The following is a 9512-nucleotide window of genomic DNA, read 5'->3' on the forward strand; positions in this document are numbered from 1 at the left end:
ACTTCCCAACCCTGGCATGGTCCCTAGCTTGTGTAGGGTTTAAGCAAATGCACTTTAGAGTCAGAGAACGCCAGCTGGAATACTGGTTCTGCCCCTTACCGGCTCTGGGACATTGAACAATTTGCCTGATCTCTTCAAGTTTTGTTTTTCTTATCTGCAAAATGGAGCTGATAAGAATCAGAACAACAGCCGTCACACGTTTGTTCTGTGCACATAATACCACCCTCAAAGGAATATCATCAACTCTCGGTAAGCACGCTGTCTCCTCCTTGTTGTCAGTGTCTCATTGCATCTAATGAGAGTTTTCTGCTCGCATCCCCCCAATTCCCAGATCCTCATTCCACCTGGGCTAGACCTGGCTCTCTCTTTACCCCTTGAGGTAGGGCTAGGAGGGCATTTCTTAATCTCCACAAGAATAACTAACATTTGTCAAATGCTTACAGAAGAGAAAAACCAAACCCAGAGACAGAGGCTGAGTAATGTGAAGAAGGCTCCCCAGCTTGTAGGTGAAAGACAGGATTTGGAACCTGTCTGCGTCAGAGCCCATGTTCTCCACCACTGAGCTACAGGGCCTTGATATGCTAATAAGCATCTTAGGAAAATTCAAGCTTAGCCAGCAAGTTAGTGGCACGGTTAAGATGACAGTCTCTGTCTTCAGATTCACCACCCAATGCCCCAGCCACTCATCACAGCGGTGGTTGTGCTGAGATGTAATTATTCTGAGAGTGTTATGTCAAAAGTGATCAAAGAGTCAGGTATTCAAATTCTCCTTCCTTCGAGTGAGGTCTAAGTTCTTCAGGGAGCTTTAAACATGGATAATACCAATGGCTTCCCTCCTGGAGTATTGCTTTGATGGTTTCCCTCATATATCTTTCCACAGATCAGCCAAACCACATGCTTGCCTAAAGATAGTGAGTGTCACCAGCCAGCCACCCACCCACTGCTGCCGTCCTGATTCTCAGTCCCCCAGTGCACCCTCCTTTAAGACTTTATTGACTGAGCGCGGGCAGTGAAGGAGACACCTCTCATGTAAGTCTTTGTTCACATTTTCATGCTGGTTTCTTAAAATGGCTTTGTGAATGCCTCTCAGGACAGATTTGTTCTGCATCCTTCAGGAATTGATGGAGTTTCTCAAACTCACGAGTGACTTTCTGTCATTCAATTGCTGTTGGTGTCTAAAGTAAGTAGAGATAGGGGCGCCTGGGTGGCTCAGTCGGTTGAGCGTCCGACTTCGGCTCAGGTCATGATCTCGCAGTTTGTGAGTTCGAGCCCCGCGTCGGGCTCTGTGCTGACAGCTCAGAGCCTGGAGCCTGCTTCAGATTCTGTGTCTCTCTCTCTCTCTGCCCCTTTCCTGCTCATACTCTGTCTCTCTCTGTCTCTCCAAAATGAATAAACGTTAAAAAAAAATTAAAAAAAATAGAGATAAGATGCTGCATGAACACTAAGGCAATCACATACATCTTTCCTTTTCATCCTGCCCAAAGATGCTGCCCTATAATTTCCTCTGTGTTTGGTTTTATTCCCATCACATACCCACCATAAGGAAATTAAAATGAGAGAAAACATAAATGTACTCAAGCACTTTACAGTGTATATCAGGCAGTGTCATGTCAGACTGAGCTTGTGCAACTTCAAGGACATCTCCAGCTATCTTCGGGGATCATCTTAATTATGAACTTCTCAGAAAATTAATTTTAATTCATTTTGGTTCAAAAATAGATGTGCCCATGTATTACTAAGAGGAGAATGGAATGTGTCATGAAGTCAAGACCACGTGTCTGTGGGCGTAATTACGAAAAGACTGGAAATGAGCGAGTTCTCCACAAAGCATGTGGCTGTCTGCCTTGTGGTTTGCTTTGTTGGCCCTGGTGTTGGGCTCTCGGGGAGTTACCTATCTTTAGATGAGCAAATGGGGAGAGATCAACGAACAAGACTAGTTCTGCGGCATCCAGACTCTATTCCTGACAAGTAACAGAGCAGCTCCAGGGCTAGAAGGAAGAGGGGACATGAAAGGCAGAGGCAGGCCGTCCAAACAGCTATCCTGCTCTGACCAGGAGGGAATGTGCTGAGTGATAGCTGCAGACGTGAGATAATTAAAGATTAACCACCAGGAGCTGAAACCATCTGAGCAGGAAATGGTAACAATGCTGTAAAAAAAATTGCCAAAATATAAAATGATTAGTTAGAAAAAAAATCAAAATCAGTAACAGTTAAGGTAGAAAACTGTATCCAACTTGTGTTTCCAAGTAACTCTTTTTCCTTGGTCTTCTTCTAAGTTGGGGATTAGCAAACTACTGCTTGCTGGCCAAGAACCACCCACTGCCTGTTTTTGTTTGGCCCTTGAGCTAAGAATGGTTTTTACATTTTTAAATGGTTGAAACAAAATCAAAAGAAGAGTATTTTGTAACATGTGAATATAATAGGAAATTCAAATTTCAGTGTCCATAAATAAAGTTTTTTGTAACACAGCCAGCTTATACATTGTCTACAATGTCTATGGTTGCTTTTGAGCTACAAGGGTACAGGTGAGTAGTTGCAGAAAATGTATGGCCCTAAAAGCCTAAAATATTTACAATGGCCATTTTCAGAAAAAGTTTGCCAGTTCTATGGGGATGCTTGCAAAGTGGGTAGTTAGTAGCTATCCCCTGGGGGTAGGGGTGGGGGGGGGGGGGAGAAGAGCTCCATGGACAAATAAGTTGGGAGATACTATTTTAAATAAAAAAGAAAAACAGTTCTTTTAATAAGCAAATGCAACTTGGAAATCGACAAAAAGTGTCAGGAAGGAGGAAAGCAGAGTATTTAGTGTTTCCCAAACTTATTGGCTATGGAATCTCTTTTTCTTTCTTTCTTTCACTTTATTTTGGTGGGCTCTTTTGTGGGACTAATGCTTCAGGGAATATCACTTATTAATTTTTTTAATGTTTATTGATTTTTGAGACAGAGAGACAGAGCGTGAGCAGGGGAGGGGCAGAGAGAGAGGGAGACACAGAATCCAAAGCAGGCTCCAGTCTGTGAGCTGTCAGCACACAGTGCGATGCGGGGCTCAAACTCACGAACTGCTAGATCATGACCTGAGCTGAAGTTGGACGTTTAACTGACTGAGCCACCCAGGAACCCCATCAGGGAATATAATTTATTAATAAATCCTGCTGAAAAGTATTGGTGATTTCCATCTAGACAATCGGGAAAAATCCTGCTACTTAAAAATCTTGCAGATATCACTTTACACCTGTCAGGATGGCTAGAATAAAAAGGATGAGAAATAACAAGTGTTGGTGAGGATGTAGGGGAAAAGCGGAAAAGGAACCCTTGTGCACTGTTGGTAGGAATGCAAAGTGGGGTAGCCACTGTGGAAAACAGTATGGAGGTTCCTCAAAAAATTAAATATAGAATTATCATATGATCCGGCAATTCCACTACTGGATATTTACCCAAAGGAAATGAAAACACTAATTTAAAAAGATGTATGCACCCTTAAGTTTCTTGCAGCATTAGTTATGATAGCCAAGATAAGGAAGCAACCCAAGTGTCCGTCAACAGAGGAAAGGATAAAGAAGATGTGGTATATATACATACATATAATGAAGTATTACTGAGCTATAAAGAAAAGAGATCTTGCCATTTGCAATAACACGGATGGATCTAGAGTGTGTAATGCTAAGTGAAATAAGTCAAGGGAAGAAAAATACCGTATGATTTCATTCATAAGTGGAATTTTAGAAGGAAGACAAATGAACAAAGAAAAAAAAAAAGGGATAAGCAAAAAACCAGACTCTGAAATACAGAGAATGAACAATGGTTGCTAGAGGGAAGGTGGATGGGAAGGATTGGTGAAAATAGGTGAAGAGATTAAGAGTACACTTATCATGATGGACACTGAGAAATGTACAGAATGTTGAATCACTATATCGTACACCTGAAACCGTATGTTAATGATATTTCAAGTAAAAAACAAAACAAACACAACCAAACTCGTAGTAGAATTTCTGTCAGAGGGAACCTTGTTTTTTGTTTCACAAAGCACTTTAGTGGGTCATCTGGTCGTGACACGTTAAGTTCCAGGAGCTGATCTGGAAGATGGAAAATGAAAACAAAGAGAGCATTAAGTAATTCTGCATAGCGCTGTGGGGGTGATTTGGAGTTTGGGGCTAGCCTAGGAGGAGGGATTGAGAGGTGAACAGGACAGAAAAAGAGGGAGATGAGGAGGGTCTATGGGACTTTGGGAAGCATCAAAGTAACCTGGCAGGGAAGTGGACCAGAAACTCCCGACGGGGGCAGAGAGGGCTACAGGACATCAGAACAATGATGGCGGGGACTGGCTAGATAATTGGTGGAGCCCACTGCAAGATGAAAATGTTCAAAAGGCAGCAAAGGTTGCTGTTAGAGGTACCAAAATACAAAGCTGTTTCCTTTCAACTATAATCTCTTTCTTTATTTGTCATGCTGTTTTTAATTTGCTATGTAATGTCAAGTCGGGCATAGGGAAACCACGAACACAGATGCTTGCTGGCAGCAGGGGTCTACTTCTGGGACTGTGGTGCATGTGCACGAAGTCCACTGACTGAAGGCTCCCCCTACACCAGCCTCAGGACCCACATGCGTCACGCCCAAGGCAGGAGTGGGGAAGTCGGACCAGGCATCTCTCTTTCCCAGGTGCCCCTCTGCCCCAACGCATGGTGGACTGAGGAGAGGTAGGAGGTGGAGGGCAGGTCAGTGAGTGAGGGTGGGGAGGAGGCTGGGGACACCAGGCAGAGATGAAAGATCATTGTGGGTCAGCTGAGAAAGGTCCAGAAAGGTCTCCCTGGTCCAGAAAGGCAGGGAGTTGGTGACAGGCAAGACGGAGCCTGAGTCCCGGGCACACCCTCCACTGACCTATCAGACTTCACTTACAAACACCAATTCAAAGGTAAAACTATTAAGACTTCAAGATAGTGGCAATGGAGCTCGAAACCCCAAGTGCAGGACCCCTCTGAGCAGAAGGCCCTGTGAAACCTCACTAGTTGCACACCCATGAACCCAGCTCTCCTGATGCATAATCACTTTTCTTCTTTTTATTTAAAAGAAAACGTCCCCACACCTTTATTTCCATACCCTTGGTAGAAAGCTGCTGCACGAACAGCCTTGTGTTGGGCCAGACGTTGCCTTGGCAAATTAAAAGCAAAAGGGACTGCTTTCCTTGTTTGGGTTTATGCCAGCTGAGGGAATGAAACAGTAGTAAGGAGGCAAAGCTAGAACGAGACTCAGATTTCAGCATAAACAAGGAATCGGATGAAAGGTGGCCGTGAGAACATAGTCCCACTGGGAGCATGCGGACCTTTTGGGTTTCCAGTCACGCAAGTGACCAGAGCCAAGTGGAGGATTTGGAGACAGCCAGATGGCCAACACTTGGGTTCCCCGTTGCATGACTTATGCTTTACGGGAAGCATGTTGAAAATATGTAAAAATCATCTGGGGAAATTTAACAGTCAATTTTTACTGTGTGCATTTCTCTATGCTAAAAGGCAATCTAACTATGGTCTTATGCTCCCTTAATTTGTCACTATTAATCACTGATGACAGGAATCAGCAAACAAGGATGGTAATGGATCTTAGCTCAAGTTCTGGTTCCTACTTCATGCTTCAGCGGCCATGTGACTTGGGGGGAGAAGTTGGTCATATGCGAAGAGGCACTGTCACCAAATAAAGAATATATAATGCATCATTTACAGGAAAAAATTCAAGACAAAGGGGGGTAGAATCTCTTCTGCCTGATCAACCTGGCTCTGATCAGAACAAAGTGATGGAGAACATGGGGAAAAGGAGGCAGTAACTAAGTTTAGTTCACCTGTCCAGGCTGGAGGCTTTGAATGAATAAGGAATAAATGATTGATGTCAGTGACTGTTTATTGAATACTTTCCAAGTGTCAGGCATTCTAAGTCATTCTCGTGTGTTATCTCACCTAATTGCCACACTGATCCTATGAGGTGGATTATTCCCTATTTTACCAATGAGAAACCTGAGACTCAGAATGGGGTGCACTTATACGTAGAGCCAGTAAATGCTGGAGCCCTGCTTTAAACCCATGTCTATCTGCTTGCAAAGTCCAACCTCTTCAGTCATGTCTTTTGCTAAGAGATGAAACTCTTCTTACCCTTAAATGTGTATATCCAGAAGGTCCCGAAGCTGCTTTGAAGATTTGTTAATAGTTATAACCTAAGATAAATCACTTTTCCAAACACCGGATATAAACCAGAGTCAGTGGAAGGGACTGGTGGTATTACTATTCAAACACCATTCTTTCGATTTGAAGTATTTTACACCAAAGATTGAGGGCTGAGGTCAGTTCTCTCATGCCTCAGTTTATCTTCAAAGTCTTATGCATAGCAGTCACTCAAATACTAAGGAACATAATGCTTAGAGAGAAACCTTGAGAGTGTTGATCGTCTTCTTGAAGCTTTTGGTAGCTAACATGACAAAGGGCTGTTTTAGGAAAGATAATAACTTATGAGGAAAAATTTGGCGATCATTTGTTATTAAGAGTTAATCTGTAATTTATTTATCTATTTATTTCTTTAAAAAGTTTATTTATTTTGAGAGAGAGAGAGAGAGAGAGAGAGCATGAATGGGGGAGGGGCAGAGAGAGAGGGAGAGAGAAAGAATCCCCAGCAGGCTCCCCACCATCAGCACAGAGCCCGGTGTGGGACTCAAACTCACAAACTGTGAGATCATGCGCTGAGTGGAAATTAAGTCAGAAGCTTAACTGACTGAGCCACCCAGGTGCCCTGTTAATGGGCAATTTAAAATAAAATGGGTTTTTTTTTGAAATTTAATCCGAATTTAATAAAATATATGTAAAGCCCCCACCCTGGTATGATGCTTAGAACATAATCTTCGATAACCGGTGGCTGTAATAGTTTTTTGTTTTCTTAATTTTTTTTCTGCCATATCTCTTTTATTATTACTATTATTTTTAAAATTTAAATCCAAGTTAGTTGGCATATAGTGCAATAATGATACCAGGAATAGAATCCAGTGACTCATCCCCTACGTATAACACCCAGTGCTCCTCCCAAGGGTCCTCCTTAATTCCCCTTGCCCATTTAGCCCATCTTCCCACCCACAGCCCCTCCAACAACCCTTAGTTCTCTATATTTAAGAGTCTCTTGTGTTTTGTCCCCCTCCCTGTTTTTATATTATTTTTGCTTCCCTTCCCTTGTGTTCATCTGTTTTGTACCTTTAATTCCACCTATGAGTGAAATCATATATTTGTCTTTTACTGAGTAATTTTGCTTAGCATAATACACTCTAGTTCCATCCACGTTGTTGCACACATCAAGATTTCATTCTTTTTTATTGCCAAGTAATACTCCATTGTGTATATATACCACATCTTCTTTATCCATTCATCCATCAATGGATATTTGGGCTCTTTCCATACTTTGGCTATTGTTGATAGTGCTGCTATAAACATGGGGGTGCATGTGCCCCTTCGAAACAGCACACCTGCATCCTTTGGATAAATACTTATAGTGCAATTGCTGGGTCATAGGGTAGTTTTATTTTTAATTTTTTTTTGAGGAATCTCCATACTGTTTTCCAGAGTGGCTGCACCAGTTTGCCTTCCCACCAGCAACGCCAAAGTGTTCCTCTTTCTCCGCATCCTCACCAACATCTGTTATTGCCTGAGTTGTTGTTTTTTTTAATTTTTTTCTTTTAATGTTTATTTATTTTTGAGAGAGACAGAGACAGAATGCAAGTAGGTTAGGGGCAGAGAGGGAGACACAGAATCCGAAGCAGGCTCCAAGCCGTCAGCACAGAGCCTGGATGCCGGGATCGAACTCACAGAGCTGTGAGATCGTGACCTGAGCCGAAGTCAGACGCTCTAACCGACTGAGCCACACAGGCCCCACCAAATTTTTTTTTACATTTATTTATTTTTCAGAGAGAGACAGAGAGCACAACCAGGGGAGGGGCAGAGAGGGAGACACAGAATCCGAAGCAGTCTCCAGGCTCCAAGCTGTCAGCACAGAGCCTGACATGGGGCTCGAACCCACAAGCTGTAAGATCATGACCTGAGCTGAAGTCGGATGCTCAACCTACTGAGCCACTCAGGCGCCCCCTGAGTTGTTAATTTTAGCCATTCTAACTGGTGTGAGGTGGTATCTCATTATGGTTTTGATTTGTATTTCCCTGATGATGAATGATGTTGAGCATTTTTTCATGCATGTTGGCATCTGGATGTCTTCTTTGGAAAAGTGTCTATTCATGTCTCTTGCCCATTTCCTCACTGGATTATTTGTTTTTTGGGTGTTGAGTTTGATAACTTCTTTATAGATTTTTGGATACTAACCCTTTATCTGATATGTCATTTGCAAATATCTTCTCCCATTCTATCAGTTGCCTTTTAGCTTTGCTGATTGTTTACTTCCCCATGCAGAAGTTTTTATCTTGATGAGGTCCCAAAAGTTCATTTTTGCTTTGGTTTCCCTTGTGGGGACATGTTGAGTAAGAAGTTGCTGCTGCTGAGGTCAAAAAGGATTTTGCCTGCTTTCTCCTCAAGGATTTTGATGGCTTCCTGTCTTATGTTTAGGTCTCTCACCCATTTTGAGTTTATTTTTGTGCATGGTGTAAGAAAGTGGTCCAGGTTCATTCTTCTGCATGCCACTGTCCAGTTTTCCCTGCACCACTTGCTGAAGAGACTGTCTTTATTCCATTGGATATTCTTTCCTGCTTTGTCAAAGATTAGTTGGCCATGTGTTTGTGGCTCCATTTCTGGGTTCTCTATTCTGTTCCATTGATCTGAGTGTCTGTTCTTGTCCCAGTACCATACCGTCTTGATGATTACAGCTTTGTAGTATAGCTTGAAGTCCGGAATTGGTTTTCTTTTTCTGGATTGCTTTGGCTACTCAGGGTCTTTTGTGGTTCCATACAAACTTTAAGATTGTTTGTTCTATCCCTGTGAAGAATGCTGCTGTTATTTTGATAGGGTAAAATAAAATGGTTTTAAACAAAAGTGATTTGAGATGAAATAGTAAACATTTAAAACAGAAGTTATCCAGATTACCTTCTTCATATAGCAAGGTAACAGTTCTGCAGGGGGCAAGCCTCCAGTCTAGGTCTCCTACCCAAGTCTCCACACTGACTCGCCTGTTACTTCACTGAGGATACAGAAGTTATTCAGGCTCAGGCCAGAAATGTGGCATTTGTCCTCTCCTTCAAGCTCCGTGTGCACCTGTCCCTAGGTTCTATTGTCTGAGTATCTCTTGAACCTGTCCCTTTCTTCCCTTTCTCATCGATTCTTCCTGTTTTCACCCATAGTCCAAATACTGTGTTGGTCCCCATGCTCCAATGCAGCCTGCACATTTGGGTGTGATATTTCTGAAATAAAAAGGTGGCGGCTGATACTGAGAAGCAATTGGATCGAGGCAACCAAAGGGGTTTTGAGGCACTACCAGGTGAACACGGGGTACAGTGTGAAGCCACAAAGAAGCAAGGGTTTGTTTGTTTTACTTTAGGGCATCTGTCTCGCGGT

Source organism: Panthera tigris, chromosome B3 (genome assembly GCF_018350195.1).
Source record: "Panthera tigris isolate Pti1 chromosome B3, P.tigris_Pti1_mat1.1, whole genome shotgun sequence".
NCBI classification, from domain to species: domain Eukaryota; kingdom Metazoa; phylum Chordata; class Mammalia; order Carnivora; family Felidae; genus Panthera; species Panthera tigris.